Source organism: Bos taurus, chromosome Y (assembly GCF_002263795.3).
Source record: "Bos taurus isolate L1 Dominette 01449 registration number 42190680 breed Hereford chromosome Y, ARS-UCD2.0, whole genome shotgun sequence".
Classification (NCBI taxonomy): Eukaryota; Metazoa; Chordata; class Mammalia; order Artiodactyla; family Bovidae; genus Bos; species Bos taurus.
The window spans coordinates 19,730,187-19,737,500 of NC_082638.1; positions in this window are offsets into that span (position 1 = coordinate 19,730,187).

Below are 7,314 nucleotides of genomic sequence, written 5' to 3' on the forward strand. Positions count from 1 at the left end.
TTGCCATGGAAACTGTGCAAGCAGTATGTGTGTGTATGTTTGTGTTTGGGTATGTGCTGTTCTCAGCCCTGTGCCCTGGAGACTGTGAAACCGGTTTGCGTGTGTGCGTGTGTGTGTCTGTGTTGTTCTCAGGCTTGTCCTCTGGCGACTGTGAAACCGGTTTATGTCTGTGTGTGTGTGTGTTCTGTTCTCAGCCATGAACCCTGGTGACCGTGCAATCGGTTTGTGTGTGTGTGTTAGATCTATTCTGAGCCCTGTGACTTGGAGAGTGCACAACCAGTTTATGTATTTGTGCATGTGTCTGTGTGAATCTGTGTGTGTGCTGTTCTCAATCCTGTCCCCTGGAAACAGGGCAACATTTTTGTGTGTGTGTGTATGTGTGTGCTGTTCTGAGCCTTGTGTCCTGTCGACTGTGAAACCGGTTTGTGTTTATGTGTGTGTGTGTGTGTGTGTGTGTGTGTCTGTGATTCTCAGCCCTGTCCCTTGGCGATTGTGCAACCGGTTGCTGTGTATGTGTGTGTGTGTGTGTGTGTGCATGTGCTGTTTTAAGCCCTGTGCCCTGGCGACTGCGCACCGTTTGTTTGTGTGTGTGTGTGTGTCTGTGTGCTGTTTTCAACACTGTGCTCTGGTTACTGTGAAACCATTTTGTGTGTGTATGTGTGTATGTGTTTGTGTGTCGTTTTCAGCCCTGTGCCCTGGCAACAATGCAACTAGTGTGTTCATGTGTGTGTGTGTATGTGTGTGTGTGTGTGTATGTTTGTGCCGTTCTCATCCCTGTGCCCTGGAGACTGTGCATGCGTTTTTTTTGTGTAGGTGTATGTGTGTGTGTGTGTGTGTGTGCTGTTCTCAGCCCTTTGGCCTGGCGACACTGTAACCGGTTTATGAGTGTATGTGTGTGTTTGTGTGCCATTCTCAGCCCTGGGTCCTGGCGACTGTGCAATGCTTTGTTACTGTGTGTGTGTGTGTGTGTGTGTGTGTGTGTGTGTGTGTGTGCCATTCTCAGCCCTTTGACCTGGCACCTGTGCAAGCAGTTTGTGTGTGTATGTTTGTGTTTGGGTATGTGCTGTTCTCAGCCCTATGCACTGGAGACTGAAATCGGTTTGTGTGTGTGCGTGTGTGTGTGTGTGTGTGTGTGTGTGTGCCATACTCAGCCCTATGTCCTGGCAACTGTGCAAATAATTTGTGTGTGTGCGTGTGTGTGTCTGTGTTGTTCTCAGGCTTGTGCTCTGGCGACTGTAAAACCTTTTGTGTCTGTGTGTGTGTTCAGTTCTCAGCCCTGTACCCTGGCGATTCTGCAACCGGTTTATGTGTGTGTGTGTGTGTGTGTGTGTGTGTGTGTGTGTGGGTGTGTGTGCTGTTCTCAATCCTCTCCCCTGGAAACAGTGCAACAGTTTTGTGTGTTTGTGTATGTGTGTGCTGTTCTGAGTCCTGTTTCCTGTCGACTGTGAAACCGGTTTGTGTTTATGTGTGTGTGTGTGTGTGTGTCTGTGAGTGTGTGTCTGTGGTTCTCAGCCCTGTCCCTTGGCCACTGTGCAATCGGTTGGTGTGTATGTGTGTGTGTGTGTGTGTGTGTGCATGTGCTGTTTTAAGCCCTGTGCCCTGGCGACTCTGCACCGGTTTGTTTCTCTGTGTGTGTGTGTGTGTCTTTGTGCTGTTCTCAAAATTGTGCTCTGGTGACTGTGAAACCATTTTGTGTGTGTATGTGTGTGTGTGTGTGTGTGCCGTTTTCAGCCCTGTACCCTGGCAACAATGCAACTAGTTTGTTTATGTGTGTGTGTGTGTGTGTGTGTGTGTGTGTGTGTGTGTGTGTGTGCTGTTCCCAGCCCTTTGGCCTGGCGACACTGCAACCCGTTTATGAGTTTATGTGTGTGTTTGTGTGCCATTCTCAGCCCTGGGCCCTGGCGACGGTGCAATGGTTTGTTCGTGTGTGTGTGTGTGTGTGTGTGTGTGTGTGCCATTCTCAGCCCTTTGCCCTGGCAACTGTACAAGCAGTTTGTGTGTGTATGTTTGTGTTTGGGTATGTGCTGTTCTCAGCTCTGTGCCCTGGTGACAGTGCAACCGGTTTGTGTGTGTGTTTCTGTGTGTGAGTGTGTGCCGTTCTTAGCCCTGTGCCTGGTGACTGTGCAACCGGTGTGTGTGTATGTGTGTGCTGTTCTCAGCCCTGTGCTCTGGTAACGGATCAACCGGTTTGTGTGTGTGTGTGAGTGTGTGCCATACTCAGCGCTGTGCCCTGGCAACTGTGCAACAGGTTTGTTTGGGTGTGTGTGTCAATTCTCAGCCCTGTGTCCTGGAGACTGTGCAACCATTTTTTTTTTTGTTTGTGTGCATATATGTGTGTGTGTGTGCTATTCTCAGGCCCGAGCCCTGGCAATTGTGCAACTGGTTGTGTGTGTGTGTGTGTGTGTGTGTGTGTGTGTATGTTGTTCCCAGCCCTCTGTCCTGGCAACTCTGAAACTGGTTTCTTTGTGTGTGTGTCGGTCTGTGTGTGTGCCATGCTCAGCCCTGTGCCCTGGCAACTGTACAACTGGTTTTTGTGTGTGTGTGTATGTGTGTGTATATGCTGTTCTCAGCCCTGTACGCTGGCGAATGTGTACAGGTTGGTGTCTGTGTGTGGGGGGGGGAGTGCTGATCTCAGCCCTGTGGTCGGGCAACTGTGAAACCGGCTTGAGTGTGTGTCGGTGTGTGTGTGTGCTGTTATCAGCCCTGTGCCCTGGCGACTCTGATACTGGTTTGTGTTCATGTGTGTATGTGTGTGTGTGTGTGTGTGTGTTGCTGTTCTCAGCCCTGTGCCCTGGCGATTGTGCAACCAGTTTGTGTATGCCTGTGTGTGTGTGTGTGTGTGTGTGTGCTGTTCTCAACCCTTTGCCCTGGCGATTGTTCAACCAGTTTGTGTATATGTGTGTGTAGGTGTGTGTGCCATCCTGAGCCTTGTGCCCTGGCAACTGGGGAACCGGTGTGTATGTGTGTCTGTGTGTGTGCTGATTTCAGCCATGTGCCCTTCCGACTGTGCAACTGGTTTGTGTGTGTGTGTGTGTGCACGGGATTCTCATCTCTGTGTCCTGGCGATGTGTAGTCATTTGTGTGTGTGAGTGTGTGTAAGTGTGTGCTCTTTTCAGCCCTGTGCCCTGGCGAATGTGCAACCGGTTTGTTCATGTGTGTTTTTGTGTGTGTCTGTGTGCTGTTCTCAGCCGTGTACCCTGGCGACCGTACAACCAGTTTGTGTGTATGTGTGTGCATGTTACAGCTGTTCTGAGTCCTCTGCCCTGGCAACTGTGCAACAAGTTTATATGTATGTTTAAGTGTGCGTGTGAGTGTGTGTATGCCGTTCTCAACCCTGTGCCGTGGTGACTCTGCAAGCGGTTTTTGTGTGTCTGTGTGTCTGTGTGTGTGTGTGCTGTTCTCAGACCCGTGGCCTGGTGACAGTGCAACCGGTTTGTGAGTGTGTGTGTAAGATTGAATTCTCAGCCCTGTGCCCTGGTGATTGTGCAATGGTTTGTTAGTGCGTGTGTGTGTCAGTGTTTGTGTGTGCCATTCACAGCCCTGAGCCCTGACGACTGTGCAAGCAGTTTGTGTGCGTATGTGTGTATGTATGTGTTCTTCTCAGCCCGGTGCCCTGGCGACTGTGAAACTGGTGTGTGTGTGTGTGTGTGTGTGTGTGTGTGTGTGTGTGTGTGTGTTCCGTTCTCAGCCCTGGGCACTGGCGACTGTACAAGAGGTTTGTGTGTGTATGTGTGTGAGTGTATATGTGTGTGTGTGTGTTGGTACTGTTTTCAGTCCTGTCCCTTAGTGACAGTGTAACCGGTGTTTGTGTGTGTGTATTTTTGTGCTGATATCAGCCCTGTGCCCTGGCTTCTGTGCAACCCGTTTGTCTGTGTGTGTGAGTGTGTGCTGTTCTCAACCCTGTGGCCTGGCAACTGTGCAACAGGTTTGTGTGTGTGTGTATGTGTGTAAGTTTGAATTCTCAGCCCTGTGCCCTGGAGACTGTGCAACCGGTTTGTGTGTGTGCATATGTCTGTGTGTGACATTCTCAGACCTGTGTGCTGACAACTATGCAACCCTTTGTGTGTGTGTGTGTGTGTGTGGGTGTGTGTGTGCTATTCTCAGCCCTGTGCTCTGGCGACTGTGCAACTAGTTTGTCTGCGTGTGTGTGTGCTGTTTTCAGCCCTGTGCCCTGGTGACTGTGCAACTAGTTTTTCTGTGTGCGCGCGTGTGTGTGTGCTGTGCTCAGGCTTGTGCTCTAGTGACTGTGAAACCTATTTATGTATATGTGTGTGTGTGTTAGAGCTGTTTTGAGCCCTTTGCCTTGGCGACTGTACAGCCGCTTTGTGTGTGTCTGTGTGTGTGTGAATTATCAGCTATGTGTCCTGGAGTCTCTGCAACCTGTATGTGTTTGTGCATGTGTGTGTGTGTGCTGTTCTCAGCCCTGTGCCCTGGCGACTGTGCAACCCGTTTTTTTGTTTGTGTGTCTTTCTGTGTTTGTGTGTGTGTGTGCTGTTCTCTGCCCTGTTCTCTGGTGACTGGGAAACTGGTTTATGTGTGTGTGTGTGTTCTGTTCTCAGCCCTGTGCCCTAGCTACTGTGCCACCTGTTTGTGTGTGTGTGTGTTTCTGTGTCTGCTGTTCACGGTACTGTGCCCTGGCGAATGTGCAACAGATTTAGGTGTATGTGTGTTAGTGTGTGTGTGTGTGTGCCGTTCTCAGCCATGTGTACTGATGACTGCGCAACCAGTTTGTGTTTGTGTGTGTGTATGTGTGCTGTTCTCAGCCCTGTGCTCTGGCGATTGTGAAACCGGATTGTGTGTCTTTGTTTGTGTGTGTGTGTGTGCCGTTCTCAGCCCTGTGCCCTAGCGACTGTGCAAGTGGTTTTCCTGTGTATGTGTGTGTGGGTGTGCTGTTCTCAGCCCATTGCCCTGGCGACTGTGCAACAGGTTTGTGTGTGTGTGTGTAAGTTTGAATTCTCAGCCCTGTGCCCTGGTGATTGTGCAATGGTTTGTTCGTGTGTGTGTGTGTGTCAGTGTTTGTGTGTGCCATTCACAGCCCTGAGCCCTGACGACTGTGCAAGCAGTTTGTGTGTGTATGTGTGTATGTATGTGTTCTTCTCAGCCCTGTGCCCGGGCGACTGTGAAACTGGTGTGTGTGTGTGTGTGTGTGTGTGTGTGTGTGTATGTGTGTGTATGTGCTGTTCTCATCCCTGTACGCTGGCGAATGTGAACAGGTTTGTGTGTGTGTGTGTGGGGGGGAGTGCTGATCTCAGCCCTGTGGCCTGGCAACTGTGAAACCGGCTTGAGTGTGTGTGGGTGTGTGTGTGCTGTTGTCAGCCCTGTGCCCTGGCGACTCTGATACTGGTTTGTGTTCATGTGTGTGTGTGTGTGTGTTGCTCTTCTCAGCCATGTGCCCTGGCGATTGTGCAACCAGTATGTGTATGCCTGTGTGTGTGTGTGTGTGTGTGTGTGCTGTTCTCAACCCTTTGCCCTGGCGATTGTTCAACCAGTTTGTGTATATGTGTGTGTAAGTGTGTGTGCCATCCTGAGCCTTGTGCCCTGGCAACTGGGGAACCGGTGTGTGTGCCTCTGTGTGTGTACTGATTTAAGCCATGTGCCCTTCCGACTGTGCAACTGGTTTGTGTGTTTGTGTGTGTGTGCACGCGATTCTCATCTCTGTGTCCTGTCGACTGTGTAACCGTTTGTGTGTATGAGTGTGTGTAAGTGTGTGCTCTTTTCAACCCTGGTTCCTAGAGACTGTGCAACCGGTTGGTGTGTGTGTGTGTGTGTGTGTGTGTGTGTGTGTGTGTGCTGTTCTCAGTCCTGTGCACTGTCTACAAATAATCTGGTTTGTGGTGTGGTTGTGTGTGTATGTTTGAGCTGTTCTTTGCCCTGTGCCTTAGCTACTGTGCAACAGGTTTATGTGTATGTGTGTGTGTGTTTGTGTGTGTGTGTGCCTATCTCAGCCCTGTGCCTTGGCGACTGTGCAATGGTTTGTTCATGTGTGTGTGTGTGTGTGTATTTGTGTGTGCCATTCACAGCCCTGTGCCCTGACGACTGTGCTAGCAGTTTGTTTGTGTATGTTTCTGTGTGTGTATGCGTGTGTGTGTGTGTGTGTGTATGTGCTATTCTCAGCCCTGTGCCCTGGCAACTGTGATACCGGTTTGTATGTGTGTGTGTGTTTGTGTGTGCCATTCACAGCCTTGGGCCCTGGCGACTGTGCAAGCAGTTTGTGTGAATGTGTTGTGTTTGTATGTGTCTGTGTGTGCATCTGTCTGTGTGTGTATATGCTGTTTTCAGCCCTGTGCCCTGGCGACTGAGAAACCGGTTTGTGTGTGTGTGTGTGTGTGTGTGTGTGTGTGTGCCAGTCTCAGCCCTGTGCCTTGGTGACTGTGCAAGTGGTTTGTGTGTATATGTGTGCGAGTGTATATGTGTGTGTGTGGTTTGTCCTGTTTTCATCCCTGTGCCTTAGTGACTGTGTAACTGGTGTGTGTGTGTGTGTGTGTGTGTGTGTGTGTGTGTGCTCTTCTCATCCCTGTGCCCTGTTGACTGTGCAACCAGTTTGTCTGTGTATGTGAGTGGGTGCCGTTCTCAGCCCTGTGCCCTGGCAACTGTGCAAGAGGTTTGTTTTTGTCGAGTGTAAGTTTGAATTCTCAGCCCTGTGCCCTGGAGACTGTTCAACCGGTGTGTGTGTGTGTGTGTGTGTGTGTGTGTGTGTGTGTGTGTGTGTGTGTGTGTGTTAGAGCTGTTCTTAGCCCTGTGCCTTGGCTAGAGCGCAACCGGTTTATGTGTTTGTGTATGTGTGTGTGTGAATCTCTGTGTGTGCTGTTCTCAATCCTGTGCCCTGGAAACAGTGCAACAGTTTTGTGCGTGCGTGTGTGTGTGTGTGTATGTGTGCCATTCTGAGCCCTGTTTCCTGTCGACTGTGAAACCGGTTAGTGTTTATGTGTGTGTATGTGTGTGTGTGTGTTTCATTCTCAGACCTGTGTCCTGGCAACTGTGCTACCCGTTTGTGTCCCTGTGTGTGTTTGTGTGCTGTTCTCAGTCCTGTGCCCTGGCGACTGTGCAACTAATTTGTGTGTGTGCGTGTGTGTGTCTGTGTTGTTCTCAGGCTTGTCCTCTGGCGACTGTGAAACCGGTTTATGTCTCTGTGTGTGTATGTGTTATGTTCTCAGCCATGAACCCTGGTGACCATGCAATCGGTTTGTGTGTGTGTGTTAGAGCTGATCTGAACCCTGTGACTTGGAGAGTGCACAACCAGTTTATGTATTTGTGTATGTGTGTGTGTGAATCTGTGTGTGTGCTGTTCTCAATCCTGTGCCCTGGAAACAGTGC